This window comes from Amblyomma americanum, chromosome 1 (assembly GCF_052857255.1).
Source record: "Amblyomma americanum isolate KBUSLIRL-KWMA chromosome 1, ASM5285725v1, whole genome shotgun sequence".
In the NCBI taxonomy this organism is placed as follows: domain Eukaryota; kingdom Metazoa; phylum Arthropoda; class Arachnida; order Ixodida; family Ixodidae; genus Amblyomma; species Amblyomma americanum.
In genome coordinates, this window is record NC_135497.1 from 457,642,504 (window position 1) to 457,668,206 (window position 25,703).

The following is a 25,703-nucleotide window of genomic DNA, read 5'->3' on the forward strand; positions in this document are numbered from 1 at the left end:
AACCACCTCAGCGGTCCCAATGCTTGGGACAGAGCGAAGAAATAAAGCTGCACAGTGCGAACGCTGGATTATCGAAAACCGTGCTTACGTCTCGTATAGTAGCTATTGGAATTGAGTATTCTGGAATGCACTGGCAATGCGTACTTCTGCTCTTGGGGCCGAGTGACCCGTCTTCCTTCATGGCGCAGGCAGAGTGTACTGAACGCGTGTGCACACGCTGAGTGGCGCATCTGAAAAAGTGAAAAGTGTTTCCATGTTCACTGCACGCTTTCATCGACGTAGGAGTTCTAAGGTAATCCTGTGAGTTCACGTTCTGTTGGTATACAGTCATATTTGGTTTGTGCAATCAGTAACTGCCCACATACTGTTGAAAAGCGAGATTTTTATTGTCTGCCAAAGATGATGTGGTGGCATGTATAAATTAATATAGCATAGTAACAATGTGACACTGAACACTTTTGTTAAGATGTAATAGCAAGTAATTTCGATGTTTGTGTAAGCCAGTGTGTTTGCCTTCATTGCTAAAGAGACTGAAGCAAGTGTTTGGGTGTTTATGAGTGGGGACAGAACTGGTGTATCAAGTAGGTGATAGACAGGTGCCCAGACCATGCATACTCTGATGCTATGTACAAGTGTCGCATTTTGTCAGACTTCAGCTGCGAGTGATTCTTCGTGTCCTGCATCTTTTTGTTCAATGTAAAGAAAGTTGGTAATAACAAAGCAGAGTAGCTCAGAATGGAATAGGCTTGGGCAGGTTGGTAATTCATTGTAACACAGTGAGCATAGCACGGGAAGAACGAGAGGGGACAAGCACTATTCTTGTCCTGTTTCCTCTTCGTCCTGCGTTCTTTCCGCGCTATGCTTACTGCGTTAGAGCAGCTCAGTGCGGCCAGACTTCACGGGATACCAAGGAGGACACATTAGAGTTGGGTCATAGCGATGATAGGTTACGTCATTCTAATGAAAAGGGGCTGCTTTTGCTGAGGATGAAGCTTTTATAGGCTATAATAGGCCAAAAGGTGAAATGGAAGTGTCATCATCCTGGCCGTTTTTACAAGCAACCTGTGCCAAGTTTTTGAGCGCAGTGCACCAAAGCCAGACAACATTGCTATTCACTTTCTAACAGTAATCACGGAGCCCTTCTCTATGTTTATATCACGAGTTTGAATCGAGTGCTCGGAAAAATTTGTAAATCTGATTTTATTTTTGGTGAATGCAGCAAACATCAACATAACCAGAAGACCAGACGTTAGATGGAGTTGTGCTGGCATGGTCATACTTGCCAGCCTAATTTAGAAGACTCAAAAAATGGTCGCGCATCTTAGGGTTTAGTTGTAATCAAGCAGAGTAAGGAGGAAAAGAATCTGGAGTCGTTTTTGCTGTGAATTTCGTGACTAGAGGAAAGGGGAAAAGAGGGAAGGTAGTGCTGAAATTAACTAGTGTTCAGCGTTAGTAAGGCAAGTCAGGAGGCATGCTGCTGACGCATAGCACTGACCATCGAAGAGTTGAGTCAGTGCTGTGTGTTCGGTTCTCGTGTTTGTGCTGTCTTTATTCGTTGCAATGTGATCAACCTTAGCTTCAAAAGCAGTCTTCACACTCTGTACAGGGGGAGTGCACATGCAACTGCTGCACAAAAAAGGCCTTAATAAGGTAATAAACATTGTCCATTTCGCGCTCGTGTCTGTGTACAGCACCTGGTGCTAACTGCTCGCTACACTGCACATTTCAATTTAGGCGCCAAATGTACTTCCTTGTGATGCATGGTGTAGCGTGTACTTTTCTACTTGGCATGTAACAAACTGTAGCTGTGATTCAAAAATATCATTGTAATGCGTCAGCATCAGAACCCCCATGTTGGAATAATTCGTCCATCCATCCGTCTGAAGCCTCAGGGGGCAAAGTGGAGAGAGTGGAAAGAGAAGAGAGGGTAGGTGGAGATGGTTGGCAAGCGGTTGACAATCACAGTCGAGGGGTGGGGAGAGTGGATGTGTCACAGATAGCTGGATTTCATTAGGTGAGTGGAGTGGGCGTGTCACGTGGTGATTGATGGGACCCATTCGTAGTCTGAACCTGTCAGCAGCTGCTGCGCTCCGTCTGGCAGGAACATAATGCTGACGCATACTGTGCCGCATGAGTCACATTGATGGTCTGTGATTTATTTTTAGCCTTAATTGATCAGCATTTAACACATGTACCATTCGTGATTAAATTTTATCGGTTTTCATGCGGCACTGCAGGGACCAGCTTCGCGACATTCATGCGTATGCCATCTTCACGTTTGCTACAAGTAACAAGCTCATGCATTTTGTACTATATTTCATGATTAATTTCAAAAAAAACCTAATTAATGTAACAGTCCTTATTTTGACATCACCTTATACTGACACCACAGGCTGATTGTGACCATTTAGATTGAACTAGCGAGAAACTATTTTCTGCAAAAGATGTGAGATACTACTACACGTGAACAATATTGACAAAGGCTTTGACCCTACAGGCACGTTTTGTTCAAATGAAAGAAACTTTTCTAATCTTCAAGTATTCCCATCATTATTGTGTTCGGACAATAACTGGAAGTTGCAGCAAAAATGCTGTTAATGAACATGCATTGAACACCTTGTCAGTTATGCCCATGTGATGTGGGTATTGCAATTAATAGACAAGTTGGTTGTTTGGTTTATGAGGTTTAACGCCCCAAAGCGAATCAGGCTACGAGGGGCGTCGTAGTCGAGGGCTCCGGTAATGTCGACCACCAGTGGTTTCGCACAGCACACGGACCTTTAGCATTTTGCCACCATCAAAATTAAATCACCGCAGCTGGGATCGAAGCGGCGTCTAATGGAATCTATTGAATTTCAACGTTACACACACAGATTAGTTTTTGCTATGTGCAAGTTGTATTTAATGTCTGTACTAGGAAGGGTAGCTTTCTAAAGCCACAGATGGGCTTATAGGGCATCGTAAACATCCATTAGAATCAATGTTTTTGTACAGTGATCACACAATGGCAGCGTATCTATGACTGCAAATGTTTAAATCAAGCGTAGTATCTTGAAGCTTATTAAAAATAGATCATATGTAAAATTAACATTCGTGGAGAAATGCAATTGAAAATTGCCAAAATGCCTAGGAAAAGAAATTTTGGCAGCCAAGAAAGGAAAAGGAGCACTTTATGCGAGGACTGTGGAAGGATGAGTTGCACCCAATTGTGGAAAACGATGAACCCTAAGAAATGATATGTGAAGGTGTTGCAATTCACATTTCGTGCATACTGGGCTGCCTTGCATTACGACAACTTGTCCAGGTTGACTGCCACAAGTCAAGGAAAACCCCTGATACATACAACCGCAGCTTTCTGTTACATTTTATTTGCAACATTCGTTATCTAGCTGACAGGTTATCAATATCCCGAGGTGAATGTGAGGTGCAGGATGAAACGGGTGCCATGTCTGGATACTGGAGAAAATGTGGTGTGATGAGCCTTGGGAGCCTTCCTCTTCACGTGGCTCCAGGCAGTTTTGCGGCCACATATTACGGTTGACAGTGCTTCATTCTGTAACCTAATACCACAGTTACTTGCATAATGGATGCAGTCTGTGGGAAAAAATTTGAATGGTAATTTTGGTGCATTTATTACATGCTGTAAAACTTGGTGTGGTCAATTAAACTTCCCCAAATTTTGGCGACTGAAGTAGGCAAGGCATTTATTATGCAAGTGCATCCATTATGTAAGTAAATATGGTGTACGAAAGCCTGAAACAAAAATAGAAATAAGTATCTGCATGAGTGGAACAAATTCCTAGCAACTTTGCCACAGCACCATACCTATGACTGCCAAGCACATTCATTTATGAAGTGCTTTACTATTGTGAGGGAAGGCCATTCTCAACTAGTTCTACCACGGCAATATAAGTCCGTGTGACACATTGCACCAGCAATGTTCCGAAAAATGAGTAATACTGTTTGTCTGCTGCAGCAGTATTGTCTTTGTTAAATAAGATGAATGGTAGTTATGTGCTCCACGATAACTGCATATTCTCAACTGTCCTCTAAAAGGGCAGTTCACTGTGACATCACGACATGACAAAGAGGTATGTATGCAGCATGGAGTGCCACTTGATACTGCTTTTCCTGAAGTGCACCACATGCAAACAAAAATGATAGTGAATGCAAGGCAGGTATGAACAAGCAACAGAGTGCACTAATTGCCTAAAGATGAGAAATGCTTGCTAATTGTCAAGAGGTTCTCTGTTGAGCAGCACCAGAGAAAATTTACTCACACATGCAGATTCTGAGTGGGGAATGAGGGGCCTGAAATATCTTATTTTTAAACTGTGGGGTTTATATTTGAGAGCGACACATGGGCTATGAGGGACACCATAATGGAGGTCTCCGGATTAATTTGCACCCCCTGGGGCTTTTTAACGTGCGCTGACTTTGCACAACATATTGGCATTCTTGTATTTTTCCTCCACTGAAATACAGCCGCCACGGCCAGGATCAAACCCTGGGGTAAGCAGTCTAAAGACGCCAGAGCCACTGAGGTGCCATAGCGGGATGAGTTCTCCATTCCTAGGAGGAAAATGTCGGGAAGAAAGAATGACTAGAAAGGAATTACTTGAGGCCTGTAGTGTACCCTTACTGGTGCTGCTTGACATGGGATATCAGTTCCCTTGTTATGACCATGCGGGCTTCAAGAAAATTAGCAAATGGCACTCCTCTTCCCTGCTGTGTTTTGAGCTTGCTATGCTGAAGAACTTTGTCAAAGCAGCCCAGCAACTACCTCACAAAATAATCCTCACCTGAAATCTGCCATCTTCAGTTGGCAGGGTCTACAAACAGCCAGCACATTCAGGTGCTACTTTCTGCATTAAATATTTTCCCTCATCAAATCTGCAAAAAACAAACACAAGCAAGGCAAGCACACAACTTGTGAAAAAGCTACATTTTCTCTAGTCAAGGACAAGTGAGCACCTGTCCCTATGACCAGTGTGGTTCAGCCTAAAATTTGGATGGCTAGTCTGGTGTAAAAATTTAGTTCTCTATAAAAACGTTTTGCAGCCTATTCTGCTCTGCACACAAAGATACAGCAAGCTTCCTGCAATGCAAGCATGACAAGGACTATGTATTGCTGGACTGTATCAACAATGCCTAGGATTAGAATGCCTCCTTATAGTTAGTGGAGGTGCTGGCTTCCCTCAACCTGAACCCGCAGCTCTGCAGCTGTACATTGCCCCAGATGTTAGCATGGCTCAAGTCAGCAACCTGCAAGCCCGTAGCATTAAATGGAGTTGTACTCAGGATCATTGATATTGCCACTTGAATGACAAGGTAGGCTCACCATAATTCAGGGCACCAGGGTTCTTCCGTTACCTGACTGCACTTTATACAAACAGCCCGCTTTGGCCTGCTACATTAGAATTTTATAAGTTCCACCCAAATACTGTCTGGCATTGCACAAACCTTTTGCTTAAATAGTTTTTACCAAGTGAGAATGAAACATACAGTTAGGAAAGAGTTAGGCAAATACTTCAGTACATTACCAGCAATGCATTCATATGCACTTAGGCTAAGTCTTTACTGTAAGCTTGCCTATGCCACAGCAACTGGTCCATCAAAACAACAATATGGCATTTGCTGCACTTTCCTTGGAAATTGTTCAGTGCAGTCATGCTGCGAAAATAAAATTCAGACTCTTTGAGAACAGCCATACACATCACTGGTGCTCCCTCAGTAATGGCATCTCTGGTGTCCGAGTCATCATCGGCAGCTTGTGAGCATGTCTAATGGACATTTTCAGCCAGTTTTTTTTAATCTTAGTTCCCTTTGTGCTGTCCAAATCATCAACAGCTTGTGAGCTGAAAACAGTGATGAAACATGCTAACACTTCATTTGCTGCACTTTCCTTGGAAAGTGTTCAGTGCAGTCATGCTGCGAAAATAAAATTCAGACTCTTTGAGAACAGCTATACACATCACTGGTGCTCCCTCAGTAACGGCATCTCTGGTGTCTGAGTCATCATCGGCAGCTTGTGAGCATGTCTCATGGACATTTTCAGCCAGTTTTTTTTTAAATCTTAGTTCCCTTTGTGCTGTCCAAATCGTCAACAGCTTGTGAGCATGTTTCATCGCTGTTTTGAGCTAACACATCTGCTGTCCTGTGCTTTTTGACCTTAATGGCATGTTATACCTGGGCAGAAGTATTGCAACAATGTGTATTGTGAAAGTTCTGGTTAACAGAAAAGTGACAGCTGAGTTTAATTTGCACATGCTTCCTTAGACTGCATATATATGCAACCAAAAGACTGTTTTCTCACTTCAACATATTCTAGAATTTAACTGGGCTTGCATTGAGAGCTTGCTATATACTTTATGTCAGCTCCACCTGTGGCACTGTTGGAGATGCCTCTCATGCTCTTCAACACACACACCATCCAAGCCACTGCCACACCGCTGTACACTATGTTACACATCTATGTACACTCCATGCACACACTTACCAGCAGCACACGTGACAAGGTTGGAGGTGCCTCTCGCGCTCTAACGCACACACCATCCAAGCCACCGCCACGTGGCTGCACACCATAGCACACATCTATGTACACTCCATGCACACACTTACCAGCAGCACACGTGACAAGGTTGGAGGTGCCTCTCTCTCACACACCATCCAAGCCACCGCCACGTGGCTGCACACCATACCACACATCTATGTACACTCCATGCACACATACTTACCAGCAGCACACGTGACAAGGTTGGAGGTGCCTCTCGCGCTCTAACGCACACACCATCCAAGCCACCGCCACGTGGCTGCACACCATACCACACATCTATGTACGCTCCATGCACACATACTTACCAGCAGCACACGTGACAAGGTTGGAGGTGCCTCTCGCGCTCTAACGCACACACCATCCAAGCCACTGCCACATGGCTGCACACCATACCACATCTATGTACAAGTGCAGGCAGTACAAAAAGGAACATGTGGTCAAGAACAGTTATTCCAATTTATCAATTCAGTGAGCACTGCTGTTCCGCTTTTCATGGAAGACAACTGAAAAGCATGACATACTTGTTTTTTTAAGACATGTTGGGTAAAGCACTGGCTCGCTTTGGGGCATGCTTGCGTGTTCCCTTTCATAATGGTTGCACTTGTATGTTACACAAGCAACAGCACAAATTAAGTTCGAGATGCCTCTTATGTTATAACAGATGCACTATCTATGACTTCCCTTATTTATGCTTGCTATTTACTGTTTTCAGTCAATGCACTCCATGAACATTTTGCTACACAGGGATAAACTGCACATTTCTCAGCTTTGGACAAAGTTCAATCCGCAAGGAAGCATTATTTTACTTTTTTACTTTACAGTAATCGTGGTCATTTCCGGTATGAATAATCAAGACTTCTTCGTCCAGTCCATGAGAGAGAAGCTGCCGTTTTACTGTTTCCTGCTGCAGCATAGTGGGAGGACGGCCCAATGCAGGCTTGATTTTGCCATATTTCAGTGCTCCATACCGCGGCTGCTTTTCAACGTTCTTATTTGCAGGCACCAGCCGTGGTTTTTTTTCTGTTGGCTGCTTTGCGGTTGCAAGGCTATGCTTTGCATCAAACTTTGTCAGGTCTTCGTCTATCATCTTTTGCTCCTCGGCAGTTTTCTCTGGAAGCTGGTTAATCAGCATTTGGAAGGTAGACCCAGCTTTCAATTTCAGCACATTAGTTCTTTCTGGTGATATTTTTAGTGTGGAGCCTTGCTGAGTGCTCTGCATAATATGTTGAGCACTGGCCATTAAGGAGCCTGCATCATCGATAGCATAGTCTTGGATGCCATCTTTGGAAGGACAATTGGAACAGGTGGCCTGGCTGCTCTGCAACTTGCGCAACTGCAGCTCCATTAAAGCAACAGCATGTATGTGCTTGCACATGTGCGCATGCATTGCATGGTCAACACATGTGCATGTGAACATGTTGTGGCAAGCCTCACACTGCTTGCAATGAAGCTCACAGCCACTGCATGATTTGCTAGTCCTTTGCACTGTGTGCTTGAAGTTCACCAAGCTTTGTGACTTTACATGCCACTGGCCATCTCCCACTCTCTCAGTACTGGTCTTACAAAGCTCAATCCCCACTTTATGCCTCCCAAATAGGGCAGATTTGCGGTGGTCTGCTCCTCCTTTCATAAGTGCAATAGCCCTGTTGTAAAGCTTGTCAGACGTCAAATAAAAAAGTACTTGATTATCCAGTCGCCCATTTATCTTGCCACCAAAGTGAGAGTACTTCAGTGTCTTGTGCATTGACTCCAAGTGATTATTTGTTGTTAATCCAATGTACTGCCGATAGCAGTAAGCCCACTGACATGCCCTCTTTGCGTATGTTTTTTCAAAATATCTGATGAAGCCATCCAGCTCTTCCAGCTCCTTTGGAGCAAGGCGATTAAGCTGCTGCTCTTTGGAATAAATGCTAAGAAACGCAGGGAGCAACTGTTGAAACTCTGTCTCATCTGTGCACTTCATCAGAGTGTGTAGCATGTCCCTTATTGTATCCCTGCAGTCCTTGTTTGTGACCGTATTCAGGCGCGCGCCCCAGTTGTGCAGCACGTGCCAGCTGCAAAGCAGTCGACTCTTCAGGGTACCCATCACCTGCTCCCATGCATTGCCATAAACAGGGGCATCATCAGACATAAATGCCTGACACTGTACTGTGTTTGTTTTTTCTTTGATGGCCTCGAAAAACCTCACCATGGTGCCCATGTTCACCCTTTTTGAAATCACATAGGCACACGGGATACCAGATCCGTCTTCAGAAATTGTGAGCAGGGTTGTCAGTTGAAATTTGTACTTATTTGTGCCATGGGTGGAGTCAATGCACAGTTTCTCTGTCCCCAATTTAGAAAGTAACTCTCGTTGTGGGAATGTCATTAACGCTAGCTCAAAGTCACCATCATGACTGTTGGGGTCACCCTTCTTCATGTAATACAACAGTGGTGACTCGTTTTCCGCCCTCATTTCTTCGACCCATAAGTCAACACTTTTAAAATCGTCTGGATCTCTCTGCTCTTCTTTGCCAATCCTAAACTTATCTGCAATGTTGCGGAGGTCCTTAGTGGTCACAAGTTGCATCCGTGGGCTTGATCTACTTGTGCCTGCTCGGATGTTGTGCACAACGGTTTTTGCGGGCACTCCTTCTGCTAACCGACCTGAAAATTGTACAGAAAAAAAAACCTGTTAGCATCTCTGGTACATTTGCTTACTGCCATGTAATAAAGTGACAGATACTTCTTGTCAGATTCCTTTGTCTTCAGCCTTGTTCCTTTTTTACAGATGACACAAATTACATCATAACTTTAATTTCACTTTTGTGGCACTGCACAGCACACGACAAAATGCTTGTTTCACAGCCAGATGGTATTCATTTTATGTGCTTGAGTGTTTAAACATGCATAGAATGCAAAACAGGAAAGTTATATACAGCCTGTTATAAATGCAGGATATAAAAGCTCTGAAAATGTGGACAAGAAAAGAAGAAGGACATCTGGTTCTCATTCAGTCCCGTTTCATTCTACATATTCAGAAAGTGCACCAATTGACCTGACTGCACCTTTAAAGGAGTAGACAAACCAAATTTCTGAATGCGTTCTTTGTTTCTTTGGACTGGAGCACAATACTGTGCATGAGGCGCAATGTAAAATCCTGAATAATTTCTAAGTGAATATTTTTCTCAAGCTGTTTCGGCTTCAGCAACCGAATGACTGCTGCTAAGTAAGAGACTATTTAAGGGTGTGCAAGTTACGCATAAACTGCAATATAATCTGCTTGTTCTTTTTTTTGTGATTTGAACTCTTGTCCAGGCTTGTGTTTAGTGGTTTTTGAGGAATGGAAATGGCACTGTGGGCACCTGAACGTGCCATGAGGGAAGGCAGGAACGTGGGAGTGAACGAAGCAAGGGAAAGCCGTAGTGGAGGGCTCCGCAATAATTCCAACCATCTTGGAATCTTTGGGCACTGACAATGTGCAGCACATGGGCACCTCTTGCATTTCGCCTCCATCGAAACGCAGCTGTTGCGGCCGCGTTCGAACCCGGGTATTCCGGCTCAGTAGCATTCAAACCACTGAACCACTTCAGCGGGTTAGGCTTGCATAACAAATGCTGCGAATTAAAACGACGAAAGCAGTGACCATCAAATCATCTGTGACGTCACAGCCACCGTTCAGCTGTTGAAACCGTAACGGCATAAGAGAAAAACATTCAGTTATTGTCGCTTGTTGGCACAATTCACATGGTTGTCAATATCTTCTCATGTGCTGTGCATCGTTGCAAAGACTGAACGTACAGCTAAAATTTGGTATCTCTACTGCTTTAATGCAGCCTGTTATGAGTACTCTAAACGGCTTATTAACATGGGTTCACGAAACAAAAATTTTCTGCACGTAGTACAAAATTTGGAGAGGATAGAAATGCAGTTATGGTCACGCAAAGTAATACATGAAAAAACTAAACCTTTAACTGATACCATAATCTTTAACTATTTATGTGGCAACAGCGGACACTGGTGTCTCCCACCTGCACAACTTTACAATTTGTGTATAGCTCGTGAGATGGCCATTGCCACTCTAGGACCGGAAATTCCTCATATGAACACTGCACTGAACTATAAATGTATTATTTTTCTTTTGTGTCATGGTGAAAGCAATATCAGCAGTTAAACTTCGTGCTCATTTCTGACGAGTGATGTTTCCAGCTGGCATTTTTTGGAAGCGACACAATCTTGATCCGGGCTTCCAAGAACATTTTTGTTATATTCCGCATGTCAACAGGAATGTCGGGACCCTGTTTGTGAGTGGATTTCGTAACTGGATGCACACTACTCTGTTTTATGTTTGAAAGTGTGGGCGTCAGTGAGGAATTATTACGATTAGCATTGACTCTGTTCCAGGCATACATTTTTAATGCAACGAAACTCTGCAGCGGCGTTAACCAGCAGTGATCCCAAAAATCCCAGATGATGTCTCTGTGACATCAAATAAAAATAAAATTTCGAAGGTGCAGGGAATTGAGCCCAGGACTTCCAGATTGCAAAGCGAGCGGGGAACCCACAGGCCACAAAACCATGTTGCGTCTGGGCGAGCAGAGGTGAACCAAGTTTATGCGTTACCTTACAAATGTATGCTAATGAGTAGGTGTGTAAATAGAAAGAGAAAAATTTGAAATGAAAAGGAACTGAAATAAAAATGCTTTCACACTCATGTAAGTAGTTTAAGCGCCCTTAGTAATTTTTTTTGGTATTGCATTCACCTAGTGACCTAACAGGTTTTCATTGTTCATAGTTAAGGGGGATCCGATAACTGAGGAGACCTTAGAACTGTTCTTCAGCTTTCTAGACGATTAAAAGCAAGGCACTGAATGATTTGGGCAGTGGTTTTCGAGCACCCTCCACTTTGGTTCTCACGGAGACATTAGATTGTGCAAAGCCAACACCAAAGGAAGCTGCAGGATCTCTAAATGCATGCTCAACCAGTTGGCGATGGTAGGGAAAATGACAATGGGATGGGCTGCTGTAAAGCTTACTGACATTCCTGCGAGCATTAGTAATGAAGTGACAACACAGTGAAATAGTCCGAATTAATGAAAGTTCACTGCAGACGAACCTGTCTTGTGAGAAAAAACATGCCCCTTATACAACCGTTAGCCTGGTAGCGTTGTTGCTCTTAACAGAACAAAATGCCTACGCTTTCGACAGGCGGCCAAAATGGGGGCTAGCATTTAATTTTTTATTTGGCTCTTGATGCTGCAATTGTCATTCAAGACGCATTTCATGGAGCTCAAGCCAAATTCTTGTGGCTGAAGTTTAATGTCAGCCGTCTGAGAGACAAACCTAGGATAGTCAATGAAACCAGCAGAAAAAAATTGGCGGTGGTTTAGCTCTGGTTAAACCTGGTGTGACGCGATAGCTACAGCTGGCCGAGTGGAACTCGCTTAGTCGAATTGCAAAGTCAGTCTTTCGCCGCTCCGTTTTGCTGGGCGTTTCATCTTCACCTTCGTCCCACTTGACATGGCGCATGCGCACAAATGTTGCAGCTCGGTTTCGCCTGCTCTGCACCATGTGGCTGGTCACGTGACGAACCACGTGGCCATGTTGCGGTGGCCATGGTCACGTGCCACCACCACGCTAAAGGCTCGAAATGCTACCGTAATGTAGCTATCGCTACAAAAGAAAACAGACACTGCAGTGGTTCAGTTCTAGACGGCATTCCTAATCATGTTAAATTCGAAAGACTGGACCACTTCCACAAAGCATCTCTAAACTAAACAGCATGAAGTTCGTACGCGCAATGCGCCTGCAATGTGCCATTGTGGATCAATTGTTTTTCACCCTTCCATGCGACCAAGCAAGCTCAAGTGTATTGCACTATAGTCAGATACAGCTCAAGAACAAAGTGGCGCATGGCCCTCAAAGAAGACCCTCCATTCAATGGTATCAGCTGATTTTCATGACCCAGCAGTTAAGCCGCAACTAATCCCCGTTCATCTGCCACCATCCTGCAATGCTACTCCTTAGGATTAACGTGACATCATAAGAATTGGTCGACACCACTGCCTAGAAGGCTTCCTTTGAGGGGCATTGGTCACTTGGTTCTTAAGTTGTATCCTACTATAACTTATTCTGCCCCCTCGTTTTGTGGGACATACCTTTTCCCACTTTACAATAGGTGTTTTCATGTGTCGTACCACCTCTTTTGTGCCATGAGTGCATTGCAGGAGAATGAAAATTCATTGTAATGATCACTCTTCAGTTCAATGAACAAATTATTTCCCTAAATTTCTAGTAATGCACTTTTGTCTCACACCATATGAAGGGTTGATAGAGTGTAGCCTCTAAATGTTTTTACATTCTGGTACAGTGAACACTGCATGCACAAACGCTTTGTACAAGAGGAGTGGCTAACCTGCAAGCACTCTGGCCTCATCCTGGGACAGCCTCTGGTGGCAGACTTCATTGAAGTGTCCGTAGTGTTTCTTTTGAAACAGTACATATACTTTGCTGTCTTTCTCCGTAACCTCTAGAGTTGCAAAGCAATGCTTGCCAATTCTGCAGCTTCCTTGCCCCTTTTTCTGCCTTTGGCGCTGTTCTATAGGAAGCTCTTTGTGCGTGCCGGAACGGTGGCAATGCAGGTAGCGTTTGAAAACGCTTCATGCGCTTTCTTTCCTTCCTGTTGAAGCTATGAAATGACAGCAAGTTCTGCTTTCTTCTCCATCTTTCCAGGTGCAAAATTCTGAAATGAAAAAATTAAAAATATAACTAAGCACTCCACACAGTAGAAGTTAATTATTGGTGCAAGAGCACTATTCTGATGCGTAAACACCCGAGCAAGATTTTGTGAAGTATGTGGGTCTGTGCCAAGAGCATAGCAACGGCAACATAGCAACCACAGTGTCATAGCAGCATTACAGCATAGTTATGACGTGATCAAAGTCCATGACTAAAAAAGTAAAAGAAAAAACAGGCCTGAACATACATGTGCTTCATTTTGATAAAAATGTACACAATGACAGTGCATGAAAAACGGCATAAGGCAACATTAGAAAGCCAACAGTGAAGTAACAAGACAAGGCAACGTTCATGCAATTCTGCTTTTGCATGTTTATAGAATTTTGGCAAAAATTCTCTTTTTTTTGTGCATCACACCACTTTCATTTTTTTGAAAGGCAAGTGCAAAGTGAAGTTTGCTCTTTTTACATAGACTAACCCGACCGCGGCGGCTGCGTTTTTATGGAGGAAAAACGCTAAGGCGCCCGTGTGCTGTGCGATGTCAGTGCACGTTAAAGATCCCCAGGTGGTCGAAATTATTCCGGAGCCCTCCACTACGGTACCTATTCTTCCTTTCTTCTTTCACTCCCTCCTTTATCCCTTCCCTTACGGCGCGGTTCAGGTGTCCAACGATATATGAGACAGATACTGCGCCATTTCCTTTCCCCCAAAGAAACCAATTATTATTTTACATAGACTAATGAAAAATGCAAGCACTATGGATTGGGAACACGGGCAATACTCCCGCGCTACTACTGGCGCTCTGCTTGTGCCAAGTGCACATGACAATCACGGATTTAGTTGACCATTTTTTGCCTTTTGCCAGTAGTGCCGAACTGCGTTTCCCAGCTTATTTTTACTATTAAAAAATTGATCAGTCATTCACTTACGGTTTTTTCATGCTACTGGTGCATGAGCAACAATTTCTGGAGAATATTGTTTAATATACTAGGTTAACTGATTACACGAACTGTTACATAGTCTACTTCTGCAAAGCTCATTCCTGCATGGCAACCTTTTACGTGGCCCTGTCCTTGGACCACAAATTCAGGGCAGCTTTGTTGACTTCCAGAGGCTAGAATAACACTGGGCATTCCTCCTGCACACTTCTGTGTGTTGCAACTGCGATGGCTACAGCACTGCCAAGCCAGTGCATGCCGCGACAATGTCCTGTGTCCTGTATGTGTGTACCTCTGTCACATTGCGGTTGTGATGGAGATATGAAGTGCAGTTCGGTCAAGACATCGCAGGTGCAACAGAGCATAAGCAAGGCCTGTAGCACCGAGTCTTGCTGCTAGGATAGGCTGCACGAGCAGTTTTTTTTCCTGCAGTGGCTAATTTAAATATGAAAGAGAGCCCCTTATGGAGGACCTAGGATACCAAAAAAAAATCTGCAAACACACTTAAGCGAGAATGCGAAATCATTGAGTCACGGCTACGTAGCATGACTAAGCAAACTTTGTACAACCTCTGTACACATTGCATTACTTAAGTGCTGAGTCATGCTATGCTTCATAACCATTATGAGTCGCGGCTATGACTACGCATACTATGTAAATTTCATTACGTCGCTTGTATGATGATTATCGATTTTTATGGCGCAAAGGCATCTATGGCCAAGGAGCGCCATGACACAAGGAATTTTTGACTTCTCAGGGTGGGGTCAAAGACCCCGTTTCCAAGCAGTTCACCCCAGATAAGGCGAGCACCAGGCCAGGGGAAAACTTGTACCCATTGTATCACCGGTGAGTGCCCGGCGGCACTGGGGATCGAGCCCCGCACCTCCCGCATGCGAGGCGGATGCTCAACCACTTGGCCACCGCGGCGGTCATTACGTCGCTTGTAAAGTGCCGAGTCATGATACATTGCAGAATGACTGACTACAATCATGACTTCCATAGGTCATAGTACGCTGCGTTCCAAATTTGACTAAAACGCGCATGTCATCGCGAAGTTTTTATGCGCAAAACCACGTGCACGTTTCCCCGGGTGAGTGTAAGCCCGTAAATAAAAATAAAAAACGAACGGGCTTTGTATTAACACACTTCAAAAGCGCGCACTCGAAAGGTCAGTAAACTGCAACTTTTAAAACAGTAATCGAAGCTATAACGAGCGTCCGACTGCCTCCCGCTCTGCCCCTTTGTTGTCGTGACCACTGCGTGCATGCATGCAATAGCATCGACTTCGTTTCTTACCTGTATTAGAGTCGAAGACTAGATTCTCCACTTCTTCCTCGAAGTTGTGTTCGTCCACATGGTGCCGCCGCAGGTCACGAAGAATGACAAAATGCTTCGGACACAAGTCGCACGAGAACGACCGTACCTTCATCGTCAGCGCTTCCTCGTCTTTTACATGCTGCAAAGCTCCTTCCCCGTGAACGTTCTTTACGTGTTTTCTTAAATTACTAGTGTTGGAGAACGCCTTGTCGCAAAACTTGCACCACTTCCGTTCGGAATTCTTGCCGGTGGTCGCTGAAGCAGCACCAGCGCTCACGTCCGTCTGCATGCTTGAGGCGAAAGGAAATGGCAGGAGAGAGAGAGATGCACCTTGGGATATGGGCACCTATCGTACCAAGGAACGCGGCGCAAGCAAGGATTTTCGCAGAGTTGAAATTCTCCCTATCGGTTGAAGCACAATGCTCCCCAAAAGTCCCCACAGAGTGACGTAGCGCAGAGCAGTGACGTCTGTTTTCAGTTGGCCAATCGCAACGAGGATCATCTTCCTCTGAATAGCCGCTCCGAGAATAGGGCCCCCGGACGAACACAAGCGTTTGCGGGCAGGTGGGCTGGAAACGCTGATTGGTCAAACAAAATGTGACGTCAAACCTAAAACGTCACGTGACGTCATGGTCACGTGACTTTTATTGACGTCATGTTCGGTTGGGAAGAGACATATTTTCCCTAGATTTTTCTCGGAATTCCCCACGTTTTTGACAGCGCGCGCGGGTTCAAAAAGCGCACCTGATGCGCCGCGCTTTCACACACTGCATGCGCGTTTCTATATTTTTATTATATATGATATCCTTGAACTGCTGGTGTATTATTTTAGTGCGCTCGAACGGCGCGCTTCGTTGTGCATTTATTATAATCGCCACTGCCTGGCGGACCCGATACAGCTTTTGCAGACCTGAGAGGTTAAACACGTACTATCCATGCAAAGCCACGCAAATGCGCCTACAGGTGACCACGCCCGTCTATCAGCGCTCCGTCGAGTGCCTGCATTTACAATCGAGTGCTGTAGGACTATGAACCTGACCTAGAGCATACATATTATAATTTTTCCTTGTATTCTACATTCTCTACATGCAGGAGACTACACTCATAGCTTTCGTTAGTGCAGAAATTTCGTACAACCGTGTCAAAATTTGGCGGTCCGGTTTTTTTCTGCACGACGTTTTGGAGGAGAAAAGCATTGGGTCTTTGAAGGACGACAGTCTATATAAACTCCTATTCACTGTGTCGTCGTACCTATCGTAATTAATGACGACAATATAAAGGCTTTTGATACAACTCTCGTGATTTAAAACAAAACTGTTCGTTTCACTAACCCGCGAAAAAATATTGCGCGCAATCATTCGCCACAGCCCGTTGCTGCGTAATTTTTGTTGTGTGCGGATTTTCTTTTATAATATGACAGCTGCGCGCGATAGCTTATATATATAGTTGCGCAGCCGACCACTGCAGGTACCAGTAAACACGTACCCCCGTTTAGAATGAATTTAAAAACGCGGTCGGGAGTTGGAATTATTTGTCCGGGACGCTGCGGTCAAAGTTCGCAGTTTTGAAAATTGAAACTCGGAAATTTTTGCGCATAGCTAGTCACTCTTGCATAAGTAAATATCTTATTCCTACCCATCATCCCCTTGACAAAACACATATATTAATGAGAAAAACGACCCATTTGATGCAATTAAGTTCACAGTCCTACAGGGTGGGTTCCACAACAAAGAGAGCAACGGGAGTCGTACTTTATTTACAAATTTGTAACAATTCCTCGCGAAATTAATGAAAGTCCGGGTTTATTGACCTCCATCGCCCCTTTCAGAGCCAGTGCTGACCTTAGGAGTGCCGGCGCGTCAAACCTCGGTCGTTTGTCGCCAGCGGCATCTTTTTCAAGCTTCGCTGCCCGTCCGCTTACACAAAGCTCCTAATTCATCCCCCACCCCTGTCTTCCCAGTTCGACGTACCACCTTGTCGAGCGGGGTGCAATTGAAGAACCAAGAACCCTTGATTAAATGCTCCTGCCATTCACCTTTACCCCCCCACAGGACACTTTCGCGAACTCGTATGTTTTGCCGCCTTTTTTCTTTTTATTTTGTGTGTGTGTTTCATGCACAGTGCACGTGTGTGTAGTTAAGCTAACTGCGCCGCTGATTCCGCCTTCACTATTCGTACCGAAGACGCTCCTGGAACGTCTCCTGCCCTGTCTGAATTTATTGTTTATTTGTTTGCTCGGTTTGGCCGGCGGCACGGGCAGTACATGCATCTATGATTCTTATCTGCTCCGGGACTCCGCCAAAGTCTGTTATTGTTGCTTTGAGGGCCCGGATGCCCTCCCTCCCCTCGTTATTCCTTTTTTCCCCCGGGCTGGCCTCCCGCGCAAGCTCGCTGGGCGGCAGGGGACAAAGCGTTTTTCTTTTTCTCTTTATTTCTTTCTCCTTTTTCTAGTATTTTTCTTTTGTGCCCATCAAGGGTTCTTGGTTCTTCAATTGCACCCCGCTCGGCAAGGTGGTGCGTCGAACTGGCAAGACAGGGGTGGGGCATTATGATACATCGTTCTGGCGCACGAAAAACACGGACGAAGGAAGAACAGACACACAATCGCCGGACATCAACTGAAGTTTATTAACAGAAACCAGTCCTATATGTACACATGTGACCACCAGGTAACTGATATCAAAAGCACAAAATCGGGAAAACCAAAAGGCAATCAACCAGAGCCACAGGTTCCATATCGGGGGATGAATTCAGAGCTTTGTGTAAGCGGACGGGCAGCGAAGCTTGAAAAAGATGCCGCTGGCGACAAACGACCGAGGTTTGACGCGCCGGCACTCCTAAGGTCAGCACTGGCTCTGAAAGGGGCGATGGAGGTCAATAAACCCGGACTTTCATTAATTTCGTGAGGAATTGTTACAAATTTGTAAATAAAGTACGACTCCCGTTGCTCTCTTTGTTGTGGAACCCACCCTGTAGGACTGTGAACTTAATTGCATCAAATGGGTCGTTTTTCTCATTAATATATGTGTTTTGACAAGGGAAGGTAGAGATAAAATATGCGCGCGGTGGTTATTAAAGCGAATTCGTATAAAGTTAACGGTCTGCCCAATGTACTGCGTACTGCACACACTGCATCCTAGGAGGTATATTACGTTGCAGAAATCCCAATCAGAGTTGTCATTAATTTTCCATTTGAATCCTGAAGCTGTGCTTATTTCACAGCTTGATGTTTGTAATGTGTATGCAGACCTGGAATCTACTTTTTCCACAAGGTCGACACCCCAAAACCGGCTCTTTATGTGACTGAGTGTATTAGAATGTTTCGAATGTTTTTCGGTCGTCTGTAGACTACATGAGGCAGAGCAGTGAAAATTTTGGCGAGGCGCTAGCTCGCTTTGTTTGAGAATGTTGAAATGTTTTTTTGAAGATTTTGTTTACGTACGTTAGGCGGCTGGGTTACTGGTGAAGGGAAGTACGCGATTTGCCTGATGGTCTGTTTGCTCGCTGTATCGACGTCACTCCAGTATTTGCTCTCGGTTGGGTTTAGATGTCCTTTGAATGGCATCGTCGGCAATGGCGACGGGTATCGCTGCTTAATGAGGACTTCTTGCATGCGTTTGGAATTTTTTACGAAGTCTTCATCTTGGGAACATATTCCTTTAGATCGATGTGCCTGAGAGTATGGGATGCTTGTTTTAGAGTGACGAGGATGGCAGCTTTGGAAGTGTACGTATTGTTGACGGTCCGTCGGTTTTCTATATACACTGGTGGTGAGTGAGCTTTCGTTTACCAAAATCTCAACATCTAGGAAGTTAATTGTGGTGTGGGCGCACGTGTAAGTGAAAGATATGTTGGGGTGGACGAGGTGTGTCAGTCCAAATTAAAAAGATGTCATCCAAGTAGCGTTTGTATAGGGTGGGCTTAATAGGACAATCTCAAAAATTTACTTATTACTATGCATGAAGATGTTGACGTAGGTGTGGGCCATCCTTGTACCCATGGCTGTGCCGTTAATTTGTGAATAGTGTTGATTGATGAATTCGAAGTTGTTATATTCGAGTACGATTTTCGACAGTATTTATAAAACACGTGGAGCAGGGGAGCATCAAATCACTGATCGAAGCGTATGAACAAAACAGAAAGGAGGAATCCCCTGCTGCACGTGTATTAGATATGTTGTTCACAGCAACATCTTGCATGAAGCTGCAGGGAAGAGAAAAGTCGATGAGACGTGGCCAGTTGTACTTGAGCCGTCTACATCGAAGGATTCACCACCGATCCTCTCACCAGGTTTCGTGAAGCTTGCGCTTTATCGTGCCGGTTTACCACTGTCCTTCTTGCTAGTGAAGCGATTATTTTTTTAATGTTCTCTTTTTGCCCCATTTGCCATCTGCCATTTTTGATCGTGCCATCTTCTGGGCAAGTACTACGTTTGAGGTTCGAAAAAGATGCATAAGCGATCACGACCTATGCAAACAATAACAAAGACGAAAAACGCTACAAGAGCACCACTAGCTGCATATCTGCATATCGCGCGCACACGTGCGACTGATTTTCGCTGACGATCGGCCGCTCCCGCTGTATTCAATTAGCTGTGTCGCCAGATCGTCTGTCGCGAGGCGCTTTCGCTGTGCCCGCATGACCGCTTGTCTTGACCTTCCAGGGGAATTGCGCGTTGCTCGCGCGCGGCTTAGCCCGAAGTATAGTGAACTAGAATACTTTCTAGTGGCGCGACCGGTGGCTGCTGGGGCCAGCTCGGCTGAAGCGAGTTGACACTGACGGCCGCCAGGGGCGCTGCTGCGCCTTTTCCTAGCCTCCGGCGCGCGCGTTGGCAGCACATGGCAATGCGGTGTGTGATTTAGCTCGCTTCGCGCGCGCGCTGTAACGCAGTTAATTTTACTTTAGCGTTCGTATCTTGCTGTTAAGTAGGGATAGCAGTGAGCAGGAACTATGTAGCATCAGTGTCAGGGAATTTAACGAAGTTATGGCGAAAAGAAGAACTGATTCCCACTGTTTTGCGCCAGGCTGCCGCACCGGCTCTTGCAGGATCATTCATGGTGTTATACAAGTCATGACGTCACGCTTTCCAGCTGAAGCACTGCGTCCCAACTCTGCATCGGCCGACAAGATGAATTCTTTTCTGTCGTTTCTGTCAGAGTGGGAACGCCACGCAAATGGGCAGCGGGGCTTTCTAAGCCAGTCCACAGTAACTGGACTGCGTGTAACTCTATGCAGTACCTTGTCGCCGTTGAAGTACTTGACTCAACACATTGGTTTCAAGTAAGTAATGACAAGCAGGGTGAGCCAAGACCCCGTGGAACATCTTTTTGGCATCATCAGACAGTCATCGGGATGCAGTACTCATCCTACACCTCAGCAGTTCATTGCTACAGTGAACTGTCTCAGCTTCAGCAATCTTGCACACTCTGTGTCAAGAGGAAACTGCGAGCCTGCTGTTTTAAGTTCACTCTTGAATGCAGATGCTGGTGAGCAGGACACTTGCACTGGGAGGGAGAAACTCATTGACAGATTTCTCGATGCCGGAAACTTGGATGCAGCCGACGCCCTGCTCACAAAAGCTGTGCCTGACCATTCTTCCATTGTTGTGGCATCAAGCGACTGCAGGCTAACCTTTTACATTGCTGGTTACGTCGCGCGAAAATGCGTTCTAAAAACGGGTTGTGAAAGGTGTCTTAACCTTCTTTTGCTCACCAAGGAGGCAGCGGACAATTTAAACATGGCCGAGCTTGTCCGTTTAAAGGACAATGGTGGGTTACTTTACCCTTCAAGCAAGTTGTTTAAATTTGTGGCTGACCTCGAAGAGTCATTCACAACCTGCTTTAGCCTTTCAGAGCTGCACTCTGAAAGTGTGCTTGATGTTTTGGACCTTGCTAAGCAAAAGCAGCAAACTAAGCTTGGATGCCCTGAGCACGCTCATACCATAGCTGCAGAAATAACTGCATTTTACCTAACTACTCGTCTGCATTTTTTCACGAAGAGCATTAATCGAGCCAGCGACAGCAAGCGGCAGGCGTCAAAGCACCTTAAATTGAGTAGGTGCTGAACAAGGCAATGGCAGGGAAGTTGTGGATTTTTGCAAACAAGATTTTTTTCTGATCATTTCTGCACTGAAGTCAGTTGTAAATAAAAGCTTCATATGGTGTTCATGTGTACATAGCTGTGACATCAATTTTATAATTATTACTACATCAAAAACAACACCAAAACTCACACCATAGCGGCAAATCGATCATATTTACAAGGCCATTGACTTCTCTGAGCCATATATGAGCTCAAAATGCCGCATAATATTTAGCTTAAATGGTTTACTTCTGAAAGTGTGTGGACAATAAATGGCTGTGAGTCTTTCGGGTCTTGATCTTCAAACCACAGCAATGGTCGCGCAAATAATTTGCTCTGTATGTCATGCTGACCGCTTGTCATTCTGCGATGGTGTTTTGCGCCAAAAAATCACTCTGCAAGTCGGAGTTTAGCAGACGACGCGACAGTAGGAATATTGTATCCTTGCTTAGGTACGTGGTTTTCGGACGCGTTTCAATAATTAACAAGCCTAGTCACTGTAACTGACAGGCGGAGAACAGCAAGAAGTAATAAATGAGCGATTCTTATTAGTAAATGAGATGAAAAACGCAAGATGACAGACGACCTTTTCAAAACTACGCGAATTCCTGTGCCTATGAAAAGTTGCGGTGGCGCCATCTCATGGCGTCTGTTAGAAAACGGCTCGCCTGCGCCTCGCCGCTCGCGCCACTAGAGAGTATTCTAGTACACTATAGCCCGAAGCCGGTAAACCGGCTGGCCACCGCCACATCTGGACCTGGTTTGACTCAAATTGGTCTCAGCCGCGCGACGCGTCTTGTTCGGTTCGGGCGCGAACAATACGCGAGATTCAAAGCGCTCGGCCGTCTCTGTCTCTATGGAGGGGGGGGGGGGGGCACTTGACCCCAAGGGCGCTCCTTTTCAGCACCACCCCGCCGTCGCCCGCCTCCGATTGAACAGGCGGGGGGTTCAAAGGGGAGCTGCCGCGGAGAGGCCGGGCAGCTCGTCCTAATGACAGCGCAGAACATGCGTAACTGACAGCCCCCTTCCTTTCGCCGATTTGTCCATCGTGCGTCGCGCCGAGCCCGACAAAGAAAAGGCCGTCACCCCCCCCCCTTCCCCTTCTGAATCGGGGGGCGGGGGGGCGGAAATTCCGCAAATAGTTTCCCAGAGGCATCCTGTTTTTTTTTTCATGGGGTCAAAGAAGGTGGCCCAAACAGTGCGAGGCAACGTTCTCTGTTCATTCTAGAGAAGCAAGCTTACACTGCAAAATTAAACCTTGTCTTTCTCTTCCAAATGCAATTAACTAGGAGTCCTGTCCAAAACCATTTCAGGTTGTTATGTGGGCACCCCCCAACCTTTTTTATTTCCGTGTAACTCCAGCACTTCACCTTTGTCATTGTAGCCGCTATTGTTCAAGTACCATGCAACATCTTGTTATTAGCACTTGCTAATTCATGCCTTCTGCAGGGTTTAAAGGACCTTTTTAATTGGAAATGAGAGCATGTGCACAGGGTGGAAAGCGCGTGATCTGCCAGGAAACACTAAAGCGGCCCCGAGAAGGGATCTTTATTAAGGATGCCAGCCATCTTGGGCCTCTCCACTTGGCAACGACGACAAAGTGTGTGCGGTCCCTATGGTTAGGCCCCAGCTGTGGAAGCCATCCTCGGACACGACCATGACCTTCGACATCTGATGTTTTTATTTAAAAACACAGGGACCAAAGTCGTGCTGTATGCAGTGCAATCGCCATGTGGTTCCATAATCATCCATTTAGCCCGGCTCTTTGGACGGATTCAGGAAACGACTGAAAAGAACAAAAGTAACGAGCAAACAAAGGTGCGCTGCATAAAAGTTAGAACGTAAAGAGACGAAGGCACGCTGCGCTAATGCTGTAGCGAGGTCTAACATGTAAAATTTCGCGGCTGGCGTCGATTTCTACAAAGCGCGAGTAGTGCCTACGGAAATAAAGGCGCACTGGAGATGGGTAAGTCTGTATACAAGCACGAGTTTTTGTCTCTACCAGCGATTTACTAGCTCACACTGCGCGATTTTGATGTCTGGCGTCGATTTCGACAGAGAGGGAATACGGGCACGAAACGGGACGCTCGCGATCTGCCAGGAAACAATGAGGTGGCCCTAAAAAGGGCCGTTTGCAGGAGCACTTCAACCGCGACCTGCAGCGGCGTGGCGGCGCGGTGAGCAGTAGGCCCAGCAGTGGTCCGTCTTGTGCCCTTTGGCTCCGCACAGACGACACCGGTGCACGACGTACACCTCTCCTGGTCTTGCCCTTGAAGCCGACGCTATCCCTGGTCCGTAGATCTTGACGAGGGCCGCGACGATAATCTTTGACATCTGGTCGATGCCCCGGTCTCTCGCCACGTGATATCGGTCTGCGGCAAACAAGGACAGCATCGGCTTGCCAGAAGCATCCAGGAAACGATGCTGCAAAAAAAGTTACGTTACAAGCGCCGATATTTGGTGAGTTCTGCTCGAGAAAACTTGCGAAAATGTTGTTCAACCCTTACCTCGGGGTTGAGAATGCGCACGCTCGACAAGCGCTTCAGCGTGGCTGACAGACGGCGGTTCAGCTGGCGACGCCGGCGGTCCTCAAATTGCGCCTCACGTGGCTCATCGAAATGGCGTGGCAAGACTTTGAAGACCAGCACGACACTGGCCACGTTCTCCTGCAGCAGCAAACCGAGGTCCTGGAATGCGCAAGACATGTAGGTAAGCGGTACAGCACTTCATGAAGCGAAATTTGAGATAAAATGCCTACCTTTATGTGGCTGGAAGCGAAATTTGAGATAAAATGCGTACCTTTATGTGGCTGGCGATTTCTCGCGGGTCATCCCCTCTGTCGAGATCGTTGCCGCCAACATATAGGACAACAAAATCGGCGTGCCGAAAGCATGTCTCTCGAATCATTTCAGCTAGGCTGATTGCGTCGTGGCCGCTAAAGCTGAAAGTGCATGTTCTCACTAACGGCGAAAGCCGTAAGCGAGAACTGCACAGAAATTTCAGCTGGCTGTCGCCGACGAGCGCACCACGCAAAAAAGCCATACCTGGACAGCTCCCGAAACGCGCCCGCCGCCGCCTAGGTTCACGGAGCGAATGCCCGCGCACCACGCAAGCACGGCGGACGGCCGGACCTAGCGATTCCCTAGGCCGTCTAGGGACAGGCCGAGAGAGGCGCGGCGACCCCACATCCGGTTGAGAACGAGGGAGCAGAAAAACGTCACGGAGAAGCGCATCCCATCGACCAATCAGCGTTTCCAGCCCACCTGCACCCAAACGCTTCTGGACGAACACGCCGCGGCGGAAGCAAGCAGAGTGATGGCGCTGCCGCTGGGGCTGCGCTGCTGGGCAGGCAGGTCTAGGCCGGCGGCTAGTGACGTCAGAGGTGAAGGCGCAGGCCTTGACAAGTATATAGGAGGTGTTGCCTCCGCTCGCTTCACTGGAAAATATTCTAGTTCACTGTACCCTGGTGTGGGAAAGTCACGTGGACAGCGTGTTCGCGCCAAGTGATAAGGGCGGTTCACATGCAAGCGAATTGGCGAACAGCGGCGCGGCGCTGCGAAGCGGTTCGCGAGCTTTCGTTTCACATGCATCGCCGCTGCGCGTTTCCCACCGCTGCGAAAACCAACGTTGCTGGCAAAAGATATGCGCCTGCAACCGGTTTTGGTGGCCTACAAGCACAAAAAAGCGTAATATAAAAGCATTATTTTGTCAATTCTTTTCACAGTTTCTTTAAATAAATATAATTCTTTCGTTTTAAGCATTAAACAGCACTTTATACAATTTATTTTTAAACAAAAGTTCGCACGTGCGGCGTACAAACTCGCGTGGCAACGCCGGGCCGTCATTGGTTGAGATGCGGTGCTGCTGCGTCGCCGCCGCGAAAATTTCCAACTTGCCCGAACCGCTCCAGCCGCGAGCGGTTCGCTTGCATGTGAAACAGGCAATATGGTGTGGTCGCCAAATCCGGCAGGGCAACGTTTGTTATGTGTACTACGTGCGGAATAAAGTAATTCTCAGTACGTAACATTCGCGACGAGGCGGATCACCCGTGGCAGGGAAGCCCAAAGGGCATCGTGGAGCATCCAGTGAGTCAT

At 46.1% G+C, this 25,703-nt stretch overlaps 1 long non-coding RNA gene across 1 annotated transcript; it reads right to left on the minus strand.

The window, feature by feature from the left end:
- Positions 1-3,343: 3,343 nt before the first annotated feature.
- Positions 3,344-13,040, minus strand: LOC144116016 (uncharacterized). The gene is made up of 3 exons (XR_013311679.1): positions 12,951-13,040; positions 4,803-9,202; positions 3,344-3,753 (listed from the first exon to the last, which is right to left on the minus strand). It is a non-coding gene; the product is annotated as an uncharacterized LOC144116016 (long non-coding RNA).
- Between the last annotated feature and the right edge of the window lie 12,663 nt (positions 13,041-25,703).